Genomic DNA, 23,446 nt, shown 5'->3' on the forward strand with positions numbered 1-23,446 from the left:
AGCTGCTTCATAATAATGCTGAAAATTCGGTAATCTTAAACCTCCAAATTGAAAATCCCACATCAATTTTCTCATTGCTACTCTCGGAAATTTTCCCTTCCATAAGAATTCTCTAATCGCTTTATATAAGTCCTTAAAAAAACTTTTTTTTTAAAATAAGGAATTGATTGAAACAAATTTTGTATTCTAGGAAAAATATTCATTTTTATGGTATTAATCCTCCCTAGTAAACCCAAGGGTAGATCCCTCCACCTAATCAAATCTAATTTAATCCTTTTTATTAGAGGAAAATAATTAATTGAATATAATTCTTGAAATTCCGTATTAACATTAATACCTAAATATTTAATTTGTAATATTTTTATATACTGAATAATTACCTTTACAAATTGGCAAAATTTCACTTTTAGCCCAATTTACTTGGAAACCAGATAATTGGCCATAAATTTCTAAACATTCTTGAATTGCAGGTAAAGAAATATCCGGATCCACCAAATATAATAAAACATCGTCAGCAAATAAATTAATCTTGTATTCCTCATTCAGAACTCTCATACCTTTAACATTTTCATTTTGACGTATAAATTGTGCTAAAGGTTCAATAACTATAACAAATAAAGCAGGTGATAACGGACATCCTTGTCTAGTAGATCTTGTCAAACTAAAAGATTCTGAAATTTGTCCATTAACAGCAATTCTAGCCTTCGGGCTATTATATAAAGCCTTTATCAACCCAATAAATGAAGAACCAAAACAAAATTTCTCAAGTACTTTGAACAGAAACTTCCATTCCACTCTATCAAAAGCCTTTTCTGCATCCAATGAAACCACTACTGGATAATTCAACTGAAATTTAGATTTATTTATCAAGGTTATTAACCGTAAAATATTATCTGACGCATACCTGTTTTTTATAAATCCCGTTTGATCATCATGTATAATTTTAGGCAGATATTGAGCTAATCTATTAGCCATAATTTTAGCTACAATTTTATAATCTACATTTAACAATGAAATTGGTCTATAAGAAGAAACCTGTAAAGGGTCTTTATCTTTTTTTTTTGGTATAACCATAATTATTGCATTAGAACAAGGCTCAGGTAATTGAAAAGTATTGTAAGTTTGTTGTAATACATCCTTATAAATAGAAGATACATCAGCATAAAAAACCTTATAAAACTCTAAAGAAAACCCATCTTCACCAGGTGCCTTTCCGTTCGGCATGTCTCTTATTGCCCTTTCTATTTCATCTTCTGTAAAAGGTTTATCTAACTCTTGTCTGTCTTCTTGATTCAATTGTGGCAAGTTAATATTTTCCAAGAAAGAATCTGTTGCATCTCCAGTTACATCTTTACATTCCGAAGTATACAATTGTTTATAGAAATTACAAAATTACACATTAATCTCCTTTTGATTAAAAGTAATACCTGATTTCTTTCTAATCGCTGGTATAATCCTAGATAATTGTTCCTTTTTTAATTGCCATGACAAAACTTTATGAGCTTTCTCACCCCATTCATAAAACTTATGCTTAGTTCGATTCATTAAACATTCAGACTGATATGTTTGTAATTCATTATATTTACAGTTTCCTGTAAAAAAGCAACATCAACTTTTAATTTTTTTAAATAAGCAAGTACTTTCTTACGCTTAATAGGATTATTTAAACCCTGAACATTAAGAGAAGCAAACTTCAATTTAGACATTTCTTACACTCAATAAAACACAACAACAAAAAACAAACAAAAAAAGGAGAAAAAAAAGAAACCCCCAAAAAAAGAAAAAAAAGCCCTTAATTCCCCTTTGAAATTACAACCAAAAACTAAAAAAATTTTTTAAAAAGTTATATATAAAAAAAAAATTTAATTATTTAAAAAAGATAATAAAAAAAAGCTTCACTCCCTAACCCAAAAATTAAAAAGAAAAAAAAACAGGTCGGAGGTCACAATGACCTCCTCCTGTTTAAACCGCCTAATGCGGTAACTCCCCCAAAATATTGGGTGTGAGATAACTCACACGCAGCTGATGACTTCTGGAAATTGGTGCCCACCCAGTTCCCTCTCCCAACTCCCATCACTATTTGAAATCTTCTCAACAAAAAATAATAATTTTTTTTTTAATCAACTTTGCCATTGCGACCACCGTTTCTTCCATTTCTTCTAGAAATCTGATTCCCTTCTTGCAGCTCTGCCCTCTTTGGAGGACTACGTCGTTCCTGGAATTGCATAATTGGTAAAGACTGAGCAAAATCCATAGCTTCTTTAGGATTATCAAAGAACTTTGGTTGATATCCATCCTGAAAAACTTCAGTACCGCAGGGTACCTAAATGTTGCCTTATATCCTTTTTTCCACAGCAATTCTTTCACAGAATTAAATTCACGTCGTTGAAACATAATTTCCTGACTCAAATCCGGATAGAAGAAAACACGATTACTCTGAACCATCAAAGGAGATTTGTTTTGCTGTGCATTTCTAATAGCCATACGTAAAATAGTCTCTCTATCACAGTAATTTAAACAGGACTTGGATTCTGTCCTGAAAAAAGTCTCCTTCTCAAAGCTCTATGAGCCCATTCCAATATTAAACCTTCAGGAAACTTATCTTGTCCCAACACTTGTGGAATCCATTCAGTGAAAATTTTTCTTGGATCTGGCCCTTCTATGCCTTCTGGCAAGCCGACAATTTTCACATTATTCCGTCTGGATTGGTTCTCCAAATAATCAACCTTTTTTGCTAAATTTTTATTCTGAATCTGTAACGTTTCAATTGTTTTATTCACATCTTGCAATTGATCTTGTACATCAGATAATCCTTGATCACACATCTCAAGTCTTTCAATAGTTTTGACTTTAAAAGCTCCATAATCAGCCATCTGTTGAGTATTAACATCCACCAATGCATTAATCTTAGAAATAAGATTGTTCATAGAATCACCTAAATGCATCATTGAAGAAAATATCTTATGTTCAAGAAGAAAAGTATATCAACATCAGTAGATCCAGACACGGTGGGATCCTGCTGTTCTTGTGGAATCAGAGGACCTTCTACCCCTTCCTTTAATTTAGTAGCTTTTCTTGCAGTTTGACTCCGTGTAAAAACCCCTGCCACAGACCCCCCCAGAAGTGTCAGGAGGCTGATGATCAGGGTTATCTTTGATCCAAACCTCCTTTAAAAGCTTTGTTACGTCAGTATCTGGAAGAGCTGTTGTAACTGGTGGTGTAGCAGTCAAATGACAACTCTTTAACTCTCCAACTGATGGCGCCCCAGCTAATTCAGCTGTCAAAGTCTCAGTAACAGCACTCACAGTGGACATTGTGTGAACTACACGCACCCGGCCAGCCCTTTGTTCTAAAGGCTGCCGAGTGCCATCTTCAGAAATCCCTACCGGTACAGAGCGGAGTTCCAATGCCAAATCCTGCACTTCTTCTCCTGGATCCATTCCACGCTGAGTCATGGCTTTTTGTAAACAAGCAGGCTCAGATAATTTCAGAAAATATAATTTTTTAACAATCTGTTGATGTTTCCTTTTACTTTTTTTTAACAAATGTAGCATTAGGTATTAATTCAACACCTCATACTATTTATAAACTTTTTAAAAAGTTTTAATGGGCACTTAAAGAGAAAACAATAAGTTAGAGACAGGAGAGGACTGGAAGGCAGGTCTGTTCCTTACGCCATCTTGCCACGCCCCCCCAACCTCTCTACTACTGTTAGGTGGTCTATATACAACTCCCACTAACATCTTTTAACTCCTCTCTAACTAACAATGCTACCTCACCTCCTTTTCTTTTCTGTCTGTCCCTCCTGAATATTGAAAATCCATGAATGTTAAGCTCCCAGCCTTGGTCCCCTTGAAGCCATGTCTCTGTGATCCCAACTATATCATAGTCATTTACAGCTATCTGCACATTCAAATAATCCACCTTATTACGAATACTCCTTGCATTAAGACACAAGGCCTTCAAGCTTGTTTTTACCAGAGCCTTAACCCTATCACCATTATGCTGTAAAGTGGCCTTTTTACATTTTTGCCCTGAGGTTACCTGCCTGCCTCTTTTGCTTTTCACCCTCCTATCTCTGACTTCTTCCCCCATGCTAAACCCCTCCGTCTCTCTACTCCTGATCCCATCCCCCTGCCACATTAGTTTAAACCTTCCTCAACAGCACTACCAAACACTCTCCCGAGGGCATTAATCCTGGCCCTGCCCAGATGGAGACCGTCCTGTTTGAACTGATCTCATCTGCCCCAGAACCGATTCTAATGCCCCAAGAATTTGAACCCTTCCCTCCTACACCACTGTTCAAGCTACATATTCATGCTATCTATCCAGCAATTCCCTCTCTGACTAGCTTGTGGCACTGGCAATAATCTAGAGATTATTATCCTAGAGGTTCTACTCCTTAACTTCCTTCCAAACTCCCTGAGTTATGCTTGTAGGACTTCATCCCGCTTTTTTCCTGTCGTTGGTACCAACATGGACCACAACAGTTGGCTGTTCACCCTCCCCATCCAGAATGCCCTGCAGCCGCTCCATGATATCCCTGACCCTTGCACCTGGGAGGCAACACGCCAACCGGGAGTCCTGTTAACGGCCACAGAAGCTCCTGTCTATTCCCCTTACTACAATTGAATCCCCTACGACTATAACATAACATAACAATTACAGCACGGAAACAGGCCATTAGGCCCTTCTAGTCCACACTGAACCAAACACCCCTTTCTAGTCCCACCTCCCTGCACAATGCCCATAACCCTCCATCTTCTTCTCATCCATATACCTGTCCAACCTTTTCTTAAATAATACAATTGACTCCGCCGCCACTTTTTCTCCCTCTTTTTCCGGCCCTCTTGCACAGCAAGATCCTTTTGATGTCACAGTGGAAAGGTGACGAGGGGAAGCAGTTTATGTGCGCGCTATTGAGGCTCTTTGGACAGAACGGTTTCTGGACCATTAAGGATGCTGGATAACAATGCGGTCGGTCTTCGACCTCCCAAACAAAATCTACCTTGAGCCTTCTGCTTAAAAATGTGAAATAATTCCTGTAGATGACACTTATTCTAATATCCTAAGTTCAAAGCATCACCTTCTAAAGCGTGATCTCTTTAATCCAATAGTTGGATTAGCTGTAGTTTTAATGCATTGATAGAACAAATAAACATTTTTCATAGCTTCAACACGAGACTTCCATAACTATGAATAACAAAGCATTTACTGCAGACTGCCATAACATGCAAAGATATGTAGAGATACAAGATTAAGGAAGTAGAAGTGTTGGATCATCCTAAAAACATCAAGATTGATAAATCCCTGGGGCTGGATGCAATATAGCGCGTCTGCTGAGGGAAGGGAGGGAAGAGATAGCTGGGGCAGTAATTATGATCTTTGAATCCCCTTTGGCCACAGGGAAGGTGCCGGAGGATTGGAGAATGGCAAATGTGGTCCCCTTGTTTAAAAAGGAGAATAGGGAGAACCCTGGGAGTTCTAGACCGATGAGTTTTACATCATTGGGGTGCAAACTATTGGAGATGATTCTCAAAGATGGGATCTCTGAGCATTTGGAGAAGTCCAGTCTACTCCATGACAGTAAGTATGGCTTTGTGAAGGGAAAGTTGTGCCTAATTGAGTTTTTTGAGGAGGTAACAAAACAAATTGATGATGTGGTAGATGTGGTTTACGTGGATTTTAGCAAGGTATTTGACAAGGTCCCCCATGAGAAACTCGTCCAGAAAGTCATAAGGTACAGGCTCAGTGGAACTTTGGCTTGAGGGAAGAAAGCAGAGAGAAGGAGTGAGAGGGTGCAAGGCATTCTCCGCAGCCAGAGTTCCAGGACGACACACCCTGGAGATGTAGCCAGTAACACGACAAACTGTGAGGAGGATCACCACATAGAACCGTAGAAACCCTTCGGCCCTCAATGTTGTATTGACCTGTGCATTCCTTCCAAAAAAAGGTATTAAAACATTCCTACCCCGTAATCCTCTGTTTTCCTTTCATCCACGTTCCTTTCTAAGAGTCTCTTAATTGGCCTCAATGTTTCAGCCTTGCCATCATCCCTGGGAAGGCTTTTCAGGCGTCAACAACTCTGTGTAATGAAAAAATTACTCCTAATGTCTCCCCTAAGTGTCCCTCCCTTCACTTTGTACATGTCCTCTGGTGTTTGCTAATCCTGCCCTAGGAAACAGGTGCTGACTGTCCACGCTATTGATGCCTCTCAGAATCTTGTAGACCTCTATCAATTCTCCTATGATCTTTCTATGCTCCAAAGTGAAAAGTCCTAGCTCTGCTAACCTAGCCGCATCCAGGCAACATCCTGGTAAATCTCCTCTGCACCCTCTCCATAGTTGCCACATCCTTCCTGTAATGAGGTGACTGGAACTGAACACAATACTCTAAGTGTGGTCTCACCAGAGATTTGTAGAGTTGCAACATGACCCATCTACTCTTGAACTCAATCCCCCTATTAATGAATCCCAGCATCCCATAGGCCTTCTTAACTATCCTATCAACCTATGTGGTGACCTTGAGGGATGTATGGATTTGGACCCCAAGGTCCCTCTGTTCATCCACACTCTTAAGTAACTGACCATGAACCCTGTACTCAGCCTTCTGGCTTCACCTTCCAAAATGCATCACCTCACACTTATCCGGATTGAACACCATCTGCCACTTTTCTGCACAACTCTGCATCCTATCTATATCCGCTTGTAACCTTCGACAACGTTCAACAACTCCTCTAACTTTTGTTTCATTCGCAAACTTACTAACCCATCCTTCTCCCTCTTCAACCAGGACATTTATAAAAATCACCAAGAGCAGGGGCCCCAGAACAGATCCTTGGGGCTCTCCACTACTCTCAATCATTTTCTCTTCACAGGGTTAAGAAAGTGAGGCGTTTCCAGGCAGAAAACTTCAGACAACGCCACGTTGTGGTCTTACACTCCGACTGGACTCCTCGGGACCATAGTATCAGCCAGATTTTTCAGTGGATTAGGAGTGGAGATCATCGAACAGAGAAACCCAACACCGTTGAGTGCAGGAACTGGATTTCAGCCAAATGGCAGACATGGAGGGTCAGGTGACCAGCAATACGGCAGATAAAACATTCCAAAGTGAAGCTTGTGGTGAGGAGGGGCTTTCTGTGGACGTATTGGTATCACATCCCTGCGCTCACCCTGGGGAGAGACCGTTCCCCTGTTCCAAGTGTGGGGAGGGTTTCGCCAGCTCTGACGCACTGCTGCAGCACCAGTGTGTCCCCACTAGGGGGAGTCCGTTTTCCTGCTTTGACTGTGGGAAGAGCTTTCAAACCTCCAAGGACTTGGAGGAGCACGGATGTGTTCCCCCTGGGGAGGGTCCATTCACCTGCCGCGTGTGTGGGAAGGGATTCACCCAGTCCTCCAGCTTCCTGCAGCATGTGAGCATTCATTCCAGGGAGAGACCCTTTAAATGCTGTGCATGCAGGAAGGAGTTCTCTCACTCCTCCAAACTGCTGAGGCACCACAGAGTTCACACCGGGGAGAAACCATTCACCTGCGCCCTGTGCGGGAAGGGATTCACTCGATCCTCCGACCTGCAGGTACACCTGCGGGTTCACAGTGGGGAGAAACCATTCACCTGCTCCCTGTGCGGGAAGGGATTTTCTCAGTCCTCCCACTTGCTACAACACCAGAGAATTCACACTGGGGAGAAACCATTCACCTGCTCCCTGTGCGGGAAGGGATTCACTCGTTCCCCTGACCTGCAGGTTCACCTGCGGGTTCACAGTGGGGAGAAACCATTCACCTGCTCCCTTTGCGGGAAGGGATTCTCCCATTCCTTCAACCTGCAGAAACACCAGAGAGTTCACACCGGGGAGAAACCATTCACCTGCTCCCTGTGTGGGAAGAGGTTCTCTCAGCACTCCAGCTTGCAGCTTCACCAGCGGGTTCACACCGGGGAGAAACCATTCACCTGCTCCCTGTGCGGGAAAGGGTTCTCTCAGCACTCCAGCTTACAGTCACACCAGCGGGTTCACACCGGGGAGAAACCATTCACCTGCTCCCTGTGCGGGAAGGGATTTGCTCAGCACTCCAGCTTGCAGTCACACCAGCGGGTTCACACTGGGGAGAAGCCGTTCACCTGCTCCCTGTGCGGGAAGGGGTTCTCTCACTCCTCTACCCTGCTGAAGCACCAGAGAATTCACACTGGTGAGAAACCATTCATCTGCTCCCTGTGTGGGAAGGAATTCCCTCACTCCTCCACCCTTCTACAACACCAGAGAATTCACACCGGGGAGAAACCATTCACCTGCTCCCTGTGCGGGAAGGGGTTCTCTCAGCTCTGCAACCTGCAGTCACATCACCGGGTTCACACCGGGGAGAAACCATTCACTTGCTCCCTGTGCGGGAAGGGGTTCTCTCACTCCTCCACTCTGCGGAGGCACCAGAGAATTCACACCAGGGAGAAAGCATTCACCTGCTCCCTGTGCGGGAAGGGGTTCTCTCAGCACTCCAGCTTGCAGGTTCACCAGCGGATTCACACCGGGGAGAAACCGTTCACCTGCTCCCTGTGCGGGAAGGGGTTTGCTCGATCCTCCGACCTGCAGAAGCACCAGAGAATTCACACCGGGGAGAAACCATTCACCTGCTCCCTGTGCAGGAAGGGGTTCTCTCAGTCCTCCCATCTGCTACAACACCAGAGAATTCACACTGGGGAGAAGCCATTCACCTGCTCCCTGTGCGGGAAGGGGTTCTCTCAATCCTCCACCCTGCAGAAGCACCAGAGAATTCACACTGGGGAGAAACCATTCACCTGCTCTCTGTGAGGGAAGGGGTTCTCTTAGCTCTACAGCCTGCAGGCACACCAGTGGGTTCACACTGGGGAGAAACCATTCACCTGCTCCCTGTGAGGGAAGAGGTTCTCTTATTTATTTTTAACACCCCAATTCTCCCCCCCCCGCCAAAAAAAACTTCACTAGCAGTACCTCCCCTCTATTAACCGGGTGCAGTTAATACCAACAGTGATTGATGACTTCGGATTCAGCTGGGACATCATCTTCTCCCCAACCGGACCAGGAATGATCCAATCAGGTATTGGATACACCCGAAACTTCCTCTTGTAAATTCATCAATTGTTCAGTTTCCAGTTTTTTTATCACCTTTTCCGTTTCCGACTTTATTCAAGTTCACCAATGGCTTCGTAGAAAAATCTTGAGTCAGCTTAGAATCTAGTAAAGAATTGGCAAAACTTAATGCATCCTGTAGGTTTTCAAAAAATTGAGACTGATACTACCCATGAAATAGCTTTAAAATTGCTGTGTATCTGAAAGATCTGTACTCTTTCTTCCATAAAACCGCTTTAGCCACATTGAACTCTTTCCATCTCATAATAACCCCCTGACTCAAGTCTGCATAGAAAAAACATTACTATTCTGTATCAAACATCTCACAAAAACTACCTGAAGTGGTTGACCTGGTATTGATTTTTTCCTTAATGCACAATGAGCTCTCTCTAACTCCAAACACTCCGGTAAATATTCTGGACCCAAAACTTCAGCAATCCAATCTTTAAAAAACTTCATAGGATTTGTTCCTTCAAATTCCTCTGGTAACCCCACTATCTTTATATTGTTCCGACAACTCTGATTTTCCAATGAGTCCATCTTCTGCAAAAAAACTTTTCTTCTTCTCTATTTGCCATCCAGCAACCACTTCTTCAACTTGATCAACTCAGTTTTAAACATTCTTGCTTTTATCTTCAACCATATCAACTGCTGTCAAACACTTATTAACATCCACCTTCATTGAAGCAATCTCACCAGACATGTCAGCAATTTTAAGTCTAATGTCAGCAAGTTGTTGGTCAACATTTTGAAAACTAGAGGTTATATATTCCATCATGCTTTCATTTTGTTTAGAAACATAGAAGATAGGAGCAGGAGTAGGTCATTCGACCCTTCGAACCTGCTCCGCCATTCAACGAGATCATGGCTGATCTTAAAGTTCAGTACCCCGTCCCCGCCTTCTCTCAGTAACCTTTAATACCCTTATACTGAAGAAATAGATCTAATTCCCTCTTAAATAGATTTAATGAACCTGCCTCCACTGCCCTCTGTGGCAATGAATTCCACAGATTCACCACCCTCTGGGTATAGAAATTCCTCCTCATCTCGGTCCTAAATGGTTTGCCTATTATCCTCAAACCATGGCTCCGGGTTCTGGATTTTCCCATCCCTGGAAACATCCCATCTGCATCCATTCTGTCCAGTCCTGCCAGAATTTTATAGGTCTCTATGAGATCCCCTCTCAATCTTCTAAACTCCAGCGAGTACAATCCCAATTTGCACAAGCTTTCCTCATAAGTCATTCCTGCCATTGCAGGTATCAGCCTGGTGAATCGCCTCTGCGCTCCCTCCATTGCAAGAACATCCTTCCTTAGATAAGGTGACCAAAACTGCACACAATACTCCAGGTGTGGTCTCACCAAGGCCCTGTACAGCTGCAGTAAGGTATCCTTGTTCCTAGACTCAAACCCTCTTGATATGAAGGCCAACATACCATTTGCCTTTTTAACCGCCTGCTGTACCTGCATGCTCGCCTTCAGAGACTGATGTACAAGTACCCCTAGGTCTCTCTGCACTTCACCATCTCTTAATCTATTGCCATTCAAATAGTAATCTGCCCTCCGGTTTGTATTACCAAAGTGGATAACCTCACATTTATCCACATTGTAGTGCATTTGCCATGGATCTGCCCAGTCCCTCAATTTATCCAAATCACACTGGAGCTTCCTGACCCCCTCTTCCATGCACACAACCCCTCCTAGCTTACTGTCATCTGCAAATTTGGAGATATTACATCCAATCCCCTCATCCAGATCATTAATGTAAATTGTGAACAGCTGGGGTCCCAGTACAGATCCCTGTGGCACCCCACTGGCCTGCCACTCAGAAAACGAGCCATTTATCACAACTCTCTGTCTTCTACGGGCCAGCCAGTTCTCAATCCAATTAATAGTTTGCCCCCAATCCCATGAGGCTTGATTTTGGAAGCCAGTTGTTTATGCGGGACCTTATCGAAGGCCTTTTGGAAGTCCAGGTACACCACATCCACTGGCTCTCCCCCATCTATTTTACCTGTCATCATCTCAAAGAATTCCAATAGATTTGTCAAGCACGATTTACCTTTTGTAAATCCATGTTGACTCCGTCCGATCCCTTCTCTGCTAGTCATGTACTCCGCTATTACATCCTTAATAATGGATTCCATCATTTTGCCCACTACTGATGTAAGGCTCACAGGCCGATAATTCCCCGCTTTTTCTCTACCCCCCTTTTTAAATAGTGGGGTAACATTAGCTACCCTCAAATCCATGGGTACTGATCCTGAGTCTATCGAGATCTGGAAAATAATTCTTAAAGCATCTGCTATCTGAATGGCCACTTCCTTGAGTACCCTAGGATGTAGATTATCAGGCCCTTGGGATTTATTTGCCTTCAATCCCATCAATTTCCCCAAGACCATGTCCTTAGAGATACTGATTTCTTTCAGTTCCTGCCTTGCATTAGTCTCTCTGTTTCCCAACATCCTTGGGAGGTTATTTGTATCCTCTCTTGTAAAAACAGAACTAAAGTAAGAATTTAATTGGTCTGCCATTTCCTTATTCCCCATTATATATTCCCCTGATTCCGACTGCAAGGGACCTACTCTGGATTTCACCAATCTTTTCCTCTTGACATATTTATAAAAGCTTTCGCAGTCGGTTTTTATATTTGCCACAAGCTTACTTTTATAATTTATTTTTGCTCTCTTGATTAATCCCTTTGTCCTCCTTTGGTGCATCTTGAACTGCTCCCAGTCTTCGGTTGCGGTACTTTTTTTGGCCAATTGATATGCTCTCTCTTTGGACCTAATGCTGTCTCTAATTTCCCTTGTTATCCACGGTTGAGTCACCTTTTTTTGGTTTATTTTTATGCCAAACCGGTCGTATAAACGATTTTTGCAATTTCTCCATTAGATCTGTGAATGCTTTCCATTGTCTATCCACAGTCAACTCCCCCATAAACACCACCCAATCAATCTTACTCAACTCCCGTCTCATACCATCATAATTCCCTTTATTTAAATTCAGGACCTTAGTCTCGGTTTTAATTTCATCACTCTCCATGTCGAGTGAGAATTCGATCATATTGTGATCGCTCCTACCCAAAGGGCCTCGCACAACAAGATTGTTGATTAGCCCCTTATCATTGCATAATACCCAATTTAAAATGGCCTGCTCTCGAGTTGGTTCCTCGACATATTAGTCTAGATAACCATCCCGTAAACATTCAACGAATTCCTCCTCCTCTGTATTTTTACTAATTTGACTAGTCCAATCTATATGTAAATTAAAGTTTCCCATGATGACGGCTGTTCCCTTATTGCACGCTTTTCTAATTTCTCTTTTAATGCCTTCCCTCACCTCTACACTACTATTTGGAGGCCTATATACCACCCCCACTAACGTTTTCCGCCCTTGTTATTCCTCAGTTCTACCTATATAGATTCCGCATCTTCAGAGTTAATATCCTTCCTGTCAATCGTGTCGGTCCCTTCTCTCACCATCAATACTACCCCACCCCTTTTCTTTCTTGCCGATCCCTCCTAAATATCGTATACCCCGGGATGTTAAGTTCCCAGGCTTGCCCACCCTGCAGCCATGTTTCTGCAATCCCAATCAAATCATATTTGTTTATCTCAATTTCCACAGCTAATTCATCTACCTTGTTCCGAATGCTTCTTGCATTAAGATATAAAGCCTTCAGATTTGCTTTTTTCACCCTCCTTGCTCTTTATGATTTTTTACTTTCGCTGCCTAACCTAACTTTTCCTGTTTTATCTTTTCTGTCCTTTGCCCTATCATACACTCTGCGGAGGCACCAGCAGATTCACACTGGGGAGAAACCGTTCACCTGCTCCCTGTGCGGGAAGGGGTTCGCTCGATCCTCTGACCTGCAGAAACACCAGAGAATTCACACCGGCATTTTGTTTGATTATTGTTTCCAACATAATTATTATTCCTAAGCCAGGTGTAGAGCTCATTGTATTTGTACAATGACTTGTAGGGGAAGGTCATTTTAAAGTTGTAGATGTACTTTCTACTTTAGCAGCAGCCATTAAAAGTTCACTGTCTTCTTCTTCCAGGTACTCTTCCGGTTCCTTTTCCACCTCCTCTTGTTTGAGTGCGGGTCTGCATTCCACTCCACGTTGAGCTGAATTCATCAGCCCGACGTTGAGAAGCAGTCACCGCAGCCCTCACCCAATCCAGCGATTCGTGCATGCGCGCTGCCGCGCGTGTCCCAGCGGCAATGACAGCGTGAGGGTAGGTTCCCCTCGATGTGTCCTCAATGTGCTGCATCAAAGACGCAGCTGCGAGTTCAGTGTCATGTCCCCCAACCCCCCCACCCCGCACTCGGCCATGCTACCTGATGCACTCGCGCATCTCCCGGAGCGATGTCAGGGAGTTCATGGCGGCACCATCTTGCGCTGCTCTGTGCATGGAGTACGCTGCTGCTACATTCAATCTTGCTGAAGAACTTCGCTGAGTCTTCGGATCCATCTGTAATCGATGCTGAGGCTTCAAATCTTCGGTAGGCCCAGAACTTTTGCTCTTCTCACCACTTTCATTCTCATATCACAAGCACTTTTTCCATAAAATTTTCAGGCATTTATCAAGTCATTAAATTCAGGTTTTGAACTGTCCTGTTGAGGAGAGATGGATTCCCACGTCTTCACCCTCATGAAATGACTTTACCAAAACTTTGTCTGGTCAGATTTCCTTCATTCTGCAGAATTGTGAGTTATCTGCACAAGGCCTCACAAAGATGTTCTCTCTCTAAAGGCTGGCAGAGACTGACCACGTGTTTCACAGCTATGTCCTGCTCACACATGGGCAGAGTTACATTTGGCCCAATCAAAAGTTTACACTACACATTCTTACCCTATACTATTGCCACTAAATACAAATGTCATTGCTACACAAATTGGCAGCCTCTCATCAGACCTGCTCGATGATTGGTTCAAAGTAAATTCCTGTAGACGGTCGTCTTACTAATTGGTCCTTTTGAATTGCCATGCCCGCATTACTGGAATGCTGCAAAACCTAGCTACACTATCACTTGCTGTTAACCCTTTCTTTTCTCATTTCCCCCCTCTTTTGGGATTCCATCACAACTCCCTTAGTGGTCGTGGTGGTTTATAAGCGGTATATTCCAACACAGGGGCCATTGCACACTTGTCCCTATCCCACCCTTTGCCACTTACTCACTACCTATTACCCTTACACCTCTATATTCCCCAGCCTCTGACACTCAGCTTCCAAAAGCTCCTGTTTTGTCTGAGCCTGTATCTTCTCCTCCCATTGCTCAGTCTCAACTTCCACTGACTCCATCATAGGGGCAGCTGGGCTTACCCAGTTCAAAAATGTTTTCTTAATCAATGGCAACAAGCAACATCCGATCGAGAGGAGAATTAATAATACGATTAATACAAGGATCACAATCTTAGTAACCCACAAACTCCAAAATCCAGGATTCACATGCAACCAGTTAAAGAAACGGTGGCCATATCCAGCATTGTCCTTTAATTCTTGCCGCAGGGACTTAAGTTTATTCCTAGCCTGAGTGAAGGAGCCATCCAGAGTGGTGTTGTTAGGAATAAAGGTACAACATTGACACAGACACCTCCTTCTTTAGCCATTAACCAGTCCAAAGCCTGTCGATTCTGCCACGTCATCTTGCTGGTCACCACAACCTGTTCTCCCAGGACACTCAATACATCATTGGAATAATTAATGAATCTCTGTTGGTTCTAATAAATATAATGAATCCATTCTGCATTCGTCTCAATTCCAATCATTGCTAGTAAGGCTTCCCATCCTGCTGCTATCTCATTCCTGGCCTTGTATTTTAGGTATGCCCCGGGGTTGTCCAATCACATCTATTCTTTTAATGGGGTCTGTAGTGTAGTCACGTTTTACTCGATGGTGTGGAATCACATCAGGAGTTAGTCATACTTTGTTTATAAGCATTCCTCGCACACGTCGACCTGCCCAATCTTACAGGAGGGAATCCCTTAAATCTCCTCCACAATCCCACCATACCTCTGCTACAGCATTAACTAGGGATTCCATAATATCGGGAGGGGCAGGTGGCATCTGCCCTGGGTGATTTTGTACCCACTTACCCCAATCCTTAAATTCTCCTGAGGTATTAAAAGTGACTTCACGTGGGCCTTGGAATTGTCCTACTTTATTGCTACCCTCTCTTTCATAACATTCAAACTTAGCCCCTGGGGCCCGTATTACTCCTGGAGGAGTCTGAGTATAATTGATAGTAGCCCAGGCATCAAAAGAGTTGCATTCGCCATCTTTTCCCGGAGAATTCCACTAGGGTCTCTATAATCAGCTGATTGATCTAACATGTAGCACCAGAGGCAGGTGGTTTGTTCATTTTTGACCCTTCCCTTTGTAGTTTGATTCCATCCACGACAGCTTTTAGAGTTATATGGGACTGGGACCTTTAACTTAGGTGGGTTTGCCACCGAACAAACATAACAATCTGATTGCCCACTTATACCATCCATTTCTCTCCACTTGATACCAGGTGATTTCTTCCTGTCCGGTTGTGATGCCTTGTATCATTCCTTCCAAAACTATTGTCAGTTGGCATCCGATCCAAATCCACTCCATCTTCGTTCTGTCCGTCTTCATCTGTTAGAATACAAATCCTACAACATATAAACTAGTTAGTATCCTATAAGTACATTTCTTCTGTTTCTTCTTCGTCTCCCACATTACCCCCTCCCCCCCCCACCCCACCCCACCACCTTTGGTTGGCTGAGCCAACCAACTTACAATGGTGTAAGTGCACCCAAGAGTTCTTGCCTTCCACTTTTACCACTGTTGGAGTGGTGAGGACGACCAAATGAGGTCCTTCCCGTCGAGGATCCATGGAGCCCTCTCATCCAATTTTTAATCATAACTAAAGAACCAGGCTTAATAACAGTTGGTGTTTGTAAAGGCTCCAGTGGTTGGAAAGCAGCTCTCACACGAGAGGCAGCTTGCTGAATTGCACGCCAGAGCCAGGATATAGGTAGCCCTATCAGAGCTCACGTGATGTAAGGTAACGGGGAGGGGAGAACAATCGTTATATGGGGTGTGCAGAGTATGTCCATAAATGATCTCCGCAGGTGTCAACCCATGGCAGGAAGCCGGTTCCGTAGGAACTTGGAAAAGGGCGACTGGGAACATTGCAACCCACGTTCCTTTTGTCTGCTCGCAGAGCTTTGCCAGTTTAGTCTTAAGGGACTGATTTATCCATTCCATCATACCAGTGGCCCGTGGGTGAAAAACACAATGGAACTGTTGTTTCATTCCAAGGGTATTACAAACCTCACGATTAACAGCCGCAATAAAATGCAGCCCATTATCTGAACTAAGGAACACCAAAATGAGGAATTAACTCCTTACATAACACATGCATTACGGTAGAGGCCTTGTTATCCCTTGTTGGGAAGGCCTCAACCCATCTACTAAAGCAATCTATTATCACTAAAACATATTTATAATTCTGACATCTGGGTAACTCGATAAAATCCAGCTGCAACGTATCGAATGGTCCTTCTGGGAAAGGAGTTTGACCAACCTGGCAAGGATGGCCTTTACCTGGGTTAAAACGAGCGCAGGTGAGACACCTGCCGCTAACATGATCAGCAATTCTTCCTCCCTCCGGATCCCACCAAGTCTGCAGAATTGATGGCAAAGTGAAGTCGACCCACAATGAGGGGCATAATGTACAAGTTTGCCCGGCTGGAGTTACCAAAAGCTCCAGTACATCATTATAATAACAGCTGGAACATTTCCATCGCTCTATTTCTCTGTCAGAGGCGTCCTTCTGGTGGAGACTAATCTGGAGGGAAGCTATAAGGCTTGTTGAGGAGGACTCATGTTGCCCTGATCTTTGGGGACTCCATCCTGATAACCCTGCACTGCAGCTTCAACAGCTTTACCTGCTGCCTCATTACGCTTAGAAGTTGCCATGGGTATATGCTGCAACTTTAAGGAGAGCCGCCCTTTCTGGGAGTTGGATAGCTGATAACAAATTCTGAACAGTTTGTTTATGAGATATGGGGGTCCCTGATGATGTTATAAAGCCCTGATTTTCCCACAACTGTCCCAAATCATGTGCCACCCCCAAAAGCAGACCGGGAGTCAGTGTAAATATTAATGACCAAATCCTCAGAGAGGGTGCAAGCCTGTACTAAAGCAAAAAGTTCTGCTTGCTGTGCCGAGAATTTGTCCAGTTCCATCCAGTAAAGCATCACCAGTACGTCGCCTTCCATAAGAATCAAGATCTGAACTTCCATCGGTGTAAATTGACAGGTCGGGATGTGAAAAAGGTTGATGAGTTAAATCTTGCCGATGTATGGCTGCAAGATTTACCATCTGTAAGCAATCATGAACTGGTTCTTTTTCCACAGGGGGAGGCCAGGTTAATGGTCGTAGCACTTCGGAAGGTTAATTCAGAAGTACATTCTGTCTTGATAAAGTTAGAGATTGCGCCTGGAGTTTACCCCAATGTTCCATACACCCCACAACAGGCTGCTGTCGAGTTAACTTCACTGCTGACTGCAAGGATAAAGAAATGGCTGCTAAAATTTGGGTGCAACCTGGAAGACCCATCACTGTGGGATCCATTTTTGAAGAGAAATATGCTGTTGGCCGAAAAGAGTCACCATGTTTCTGAGTCAAAATTGCCGTGTGCAATCATGCAAGCGAGTGCAGAAGGGTTGGAAGGGACAATCAGATAAGGGGTGGCCCAGGGCTGGTGCTGCCGAAAGCAGGTGATGCTTCTTCGTCCAGCGGGAAGATCTGTGTTAGAGTGGGGTAGCGAGTAAGCAGTTTAGTCTACAGTGTAATATTAGGAAGTTCACTCTCCCTCCACTTTCTAACCTGTGTGGCTGAAGTCGATGGTGGCTTATTGCAAATGGGTTTCAAGCGAGCCTGATCTAAGATCCGATGTTTGTGGGAAACGTGGGCACCCAGAAACGTCACCGTCTGCTGTGCCACCTGTACTTTGGACCCAATTCATGGAAGCAGAGTGACAGTGTATCATCATCCATCTCCCTGGCAATTAGAAGATCGTCTGCCTACTGTACTCGAGTCCAACCCTCAGGAAATCGCAGTGTTCACTTGTTTGTGCAAACAGCAAGAAAAAAGTCAATGAATGGATGAACCTTTAGGGCAGCCGTGTCCATGTATACTGCGCAGCCTCGTGTGTAAAAGCTCTTCTCATGTAGAGGAAGAGTGCAAAAGAATGCTCGAAGGTCTTCTATCGAAAAGAGTCGAGTCCGCTGGTATCGAGGCCAAAGTATGAACTGGATTGGCTCCCACCACATGCATTGGCTGAACGATTGCATTTATAGCTCTGAGGACCTCCACCAGACGATACTTATTCCCAGTTTGTGAACTGCTAAAATGGGGGTGCTGCAAGGCGAGTGGCATGGTCGAAGAATGCCCCACTTGCATTTTATCATCTGCCCACACCTCTGGGGTTACAGAGTTTGGAATAATTCTCCCCTCGTGTCGAAGTAATTCTGACTCTTCCAAGGGAGGGGGATCATAAAAGACAACCTTTAAATCTCCCGGGAGTTCATATGTGCCTTGTGTCTTACCATCTACTTGTCTCATAGCATTTTAGACAATAGAGCCTCAATCTTTAGCATGAAAGGGCAAGTGAATGTGTCGGGTGCTCTACCGGCTCCCTGTCGCCACAAATTCAGAGGAATCCACACTGCATCCACAGGATCTGGTGGATGATGACTCGAGCAATGAACTGAATATTGTAACGTTGTCCTATCATCCTGGAAAAGCTGGACTAGTGTATCATTGACCCCAGGGGGATCCTATGCCAATGTAACGTGCTGAAATCCTCCTTTAAAGTCCAGTGCCCACTATTGGGGGAGAATCATAAGGTACAATTGTCGACTTTCTGGCTCGCTCAGATCCCTCACTCCGAGAGAAATACCTTCCTGTCCTCCTTCCAGAATAAGATCGAAAGCACAAATCAAATCTCGACCATAAAATTACATCCCGGTCCATCTGTTATAATGAACCCATGCTGTGTACATCTGTCCTGAAATTTCAACTCCAACTTATGTGATATCGAATAATCTTGTACTCCCTCAAAACCTGCCAGGTGCTGAGTTTTACCCGAGGGTGTGAGATTTGCACGAGTCTGGACAGTAGATACAGCAGCACCAGTATCAACAAGGAAAGGCATCCATTGTTTATTTCCACATAGCAGCACAGTGGGTTTTGTTAAAGAGGCCATGCCAGAGACTGGAAACGGCTGAATTAGTAATGATTGAAAGGATTGTTCTGTGAGAACAGTGGGTCTTCCCCCTTGGCTTTGTTCACTTCTGGGTTCCTCCACACAGTTTCTAGCCCAGTGTCCTCTACGCCCACATCTAAAACATTCTGAGTCTTTGTGGGGTCTTAAAGGCCGATCCTGACCACGTCCTCGGCCCAGACCTCTCCATGCATAGGGAGAGCCAGTCCTCGGACCATTGGGATAAAATCCCTGATAGAATCCCTGGTGGTCTGTCCATCCCGAATAACCTGGATAACTGGGTATTGGATCCATTTCATATCCACAAGAATCCAGAGGGTTCTTTTTTTAACTTCTGTGCTTTCCAACCCCCTGACCTTCTTTCCAGAAAGCCAGTACGGCTCGCTGCATCCGTGCAAGAGTATGTTCAGACTACCCAAGATCATTAATTCGAACAGATTCTGCCATCTTATGAGGTATACATCTCATTAAAATTGCACAGTACTGTGGTGTAGCAGCCCCCATTGGGAAAATCATATCGCCTGATTGAGCAGGCATATACTTCATCAAACTTATCTAAGAAATTTTCAGGGGTTTCCCCTTTTCGTGGTGGCATATGCAAGATTTTAGTAATATCAATGGGCTGCCTGAAGGTTTGATTTACAGCTGCCAAAACTGCTTCCTGAGCTTGTTGGTCCTGCTGGCCATGATGACCATGTAAACCTTCTCAGGTTGCGTGCCCTACCGCTTCTATAAACTTTGTAAACTCATTAGGGCGGAGGATTTGTCAAACCAATGACCATAAATCTCAGCTTGTCGCATTGTAAACTCCAATAGTAATTCGTAACAGAAGCTTGTGGTTTCTCAGTTTTATTTGGAGCGTTTATTAAAATGGCCATAATTTCATTTGGCTTCCATGGCCCCACAGTTCAAGGGTATTTGGCTCTTGGACCCCCCCCCCCCCCCCACACCCAGCTATTTGCTGACCAGCCCAAGGGTTTGGAACTGGCCAAATAGGAAACATGTGGAACTAATGCCTTATCTGGCTCTTCCTCCTCCTCTACTTCATCTTCACTTTCTCTCAGATAGGAGGGGAGGTCCAGATCATCTCTGGGAGCTTGTACTCTCTTTTTTGTTTAAACTTTATTAAAAATTTTATGACATGAATAAAATAAAAATTACATTTAAAGAAATAATAAAAAATAAGATAATAAAAATTAGAATACTACATCATTAAACTACACAAATTAAACCCCCCAATAATTATAACACAACATTAATCGTCTAAAATTAGTCCATCCTTCCCCCCCAAAAATAAAGAGTGAAGAATTAATTAACAATGTTGTAAATAAAATAGAAAAAACCCCACTTACAAAAAAAAGGATAAAACTTAACAACAAAAAAAAATCAATACTAAAATAATACCCTTAAACATATATTTAAATCAAACATAATACATGTATTTAACAAATGAAATCCACTTTAAAACTAAGTTCAAATATTAAAATCATATATCAACCACATATCTGTTATACAAAAAATCATAATTAATAATACATAAATACAGAATTTCCATTAATACCAAGTTTCCTTTATAATTCATCGAAAGAACAAAAATATCCCTTAGAAAAACAATCAGATAAACTTTTTATTCCCTTCCCCTCCCCTTATATAAAAAAGAAAAAAAAGTTCAAACTCTTATAAAATTCTCCATATTCTTCATTTATATCATCTTCAAAATTCTCTATCGAAATTAACTTAATTTTATTAAACTCTTCTCCCTCAATGTATTTGTACTTGATTTTCTTCTTATCACCTTTCCCCTCATCTTCCTCTTCATCTAATTCAACATCCTCAATTTTTGACTTATTATCTTCTGTGACATCATCCTCTTAAAAAAGAGAGAAAAAAGAGAAAAAAACCCCAAAAAAGAGAAAAAAAGGAGAGAAAAAACCCCTCCTAATTCCCTCTCAATTACAATCAGAAAACAAAGAGTTTAAAAAAATTATTTATTTAAAAAAAAATAATAAAATAAAAACCTTCACTTCTTAACCCAAAAATTAAAAAGAAAAAAAATACAGGTTGGAGGTCACGACTACCTCCTCCTGTTTAAACCGCCCAAAGCGGTAACTCCCCCAAAATATTGGGTGTGAGATAACTCACAGGTAGCTGATGACTTCTGGAAACTAGTGCCCACCCAGTTCCCTCTCCCAACTCCCATTTCATTAAATTATCATCATTATTTAAACTATTTAAACTCTTCTCAAAAAAAAAGATAAAAGATTTATTTTTTTAAATCAACGTTACCACTTCGGTCACCATTGCTTCCATTTCTTTTAAAAATCTGGATCCCACCTTACATCTCTACTCTCTTTGGAGACCTTGGAGGACTACATCGTTCCTGAAACTACATGAGCAAAGTCCATAACCTCTTTAGGATTGTCAAAGAACTTTGGCTGATTTCCATCCTGAAAAATCTTCAGTTCCGCAGGATACCTGAATGTTGCCTTATGTCTTTTTTTCCACAACCGTTCTTTCACAGAATTAAATTCGCGTCGTTGAAACATAATTTCTTGACTCAAATCTTGATAGAAGAAAACAGGATTATTCTGAACCATCAAAGGAGATCTATTTTGCTGGGCATTTCTAATAGCCGTACGTAAAATTGTCTCTCTGTCACAATAGTTTAAACAACGGATCAGAACAGGTCTTGGATTATGTCCTAAAACTCTATGAGCACGTTCCAGTATTAAACCTTCAGGGAATTTATCCTGTCCTAACACTCGTGGAATCCATTCAGTAAAAAATTTTCTTGGATCTGGTCCTTCTATGCCTTCTGGCAAGCCAACAATTTTCACGTTGTTCCGTCTAGATTGATTCTTCAAATAATCAATCTTTTTTGCTAAATTTTTATTTTGGATCTGCAATGTTTCAATTATTCTATTTTAATCTTGCAGTTGATCCTGTACATCGACTAAACCTTGATCACACATTTCAAATCTTTCAATGGTTTCAAGCTTAAAAGCTTCCACCATCGCATTAATTTTGGAAATAAACGGATTCACAAAATTAGCTAAGTGACTCAATACAGAATACATCTTATCTTCAAGATCCTTAACAGACATTTCAACAGAAGTAGATTCAGGCATAATGGGGTCTTGCTGTTCCTTAGAGACCACGGGATCTTCTGTCTCTTCCCTTAATTTAGTATCTTTTCTAGCAGATTGACTTCGTATAAAAATCCCTCTCAAAGTCCCCCCAGCAATGCCAGGAGACTGAAGATCAGGATTATCTTTAAGCCAAATCTCTTTAATCATCTTCACTGAATCGATGTCTGGAAAAACTGTTGTAATTGAAGATGCATTTTGCAGCGCCACCACTGTAGCAGTCGAATGACAGCTCTTTAACTCTCCAGCTGGTGGCGCTCCAGCTGATTCAACTGTCAAAGTCTCAGTAACAGCACCCACAGTGGCCGTTGTGTGAAATACTGGCACCCGGCCAGCCCTTTGTTCTGAAAGCTGCTGAATGCGACCTTCAGAGAACCTTACCGGTTTAAAACGGAGTTTCAATGCCGAATTCTGTACGTCTTCTTCTGGATTCATTCTACGCTGAGTCCTGGCTTCTTGTAAACAAGCAGGCCAAGACAATTTTGGAAAATGTAGTTTTTTAACAGTCTGTTGATGTTTTCTTTTTCCTTTTTTTTTGCATATAAACCACTAGGCACTGATCCAGCACCTCTTATTATTTATAAACTTTTAAAAGAACTTTAACGGGCACTTAAAGACAAAACAATAAATCAGAGTCAGGAGAGGTCTGGATGCACGTCTGTTCCCTACGCCATCTTGCCACGCCCCCGGAGCTTGTACTCTCTGATCGACATTCTTTCTTCCCCTCCTCCATTGTTGTGCTTTCTACACTGACTCCCGTCTAAAGCACTCTATCATGACTCCAAGAGCTAGCACTGACAGTCACACTCAGATTCTGAAGGCACCTCGGCTGATAGCTGTGGGTGATAAGCTGGGGGCCGTCCTTGTGGGGGAGCATAAGGCAGATTTAGAATGTGCCTTCACCTGAGGTCCTGGTTATGAATAAAACTGA

General features: G+C 42.7%; 1 pseudogene; it reads left to right on the plus strand.

The window, feature by feature from the left end:
- LOC138752020 (zinc finger protein 729-like) overlaps window positions 1–14,850 on the plus strand; it is a 60,739-nt pseudogene extending 45,889 nt beyond the window's left edge.
- The last annotated feature ends 8,596 nt before the right edge of the window (window positions 14,851–23,446 follow it).

This window comes from Narcine bancroftii, chromosome 1, assembly GCF_036971445.1.
Source record: "Narcine bancroftii isolate sNarBan1 chromosome 1, sNarBan1.hap1, whole genome shotgun sequence".
Classification (NCBI taxonomy): domain Eukaryota; kingdom Metazoa; phylum Chordata; class Chondrichthyes; order Torpediniformes; family Narcinidae; genus Narcine; species Narcine bancroftii.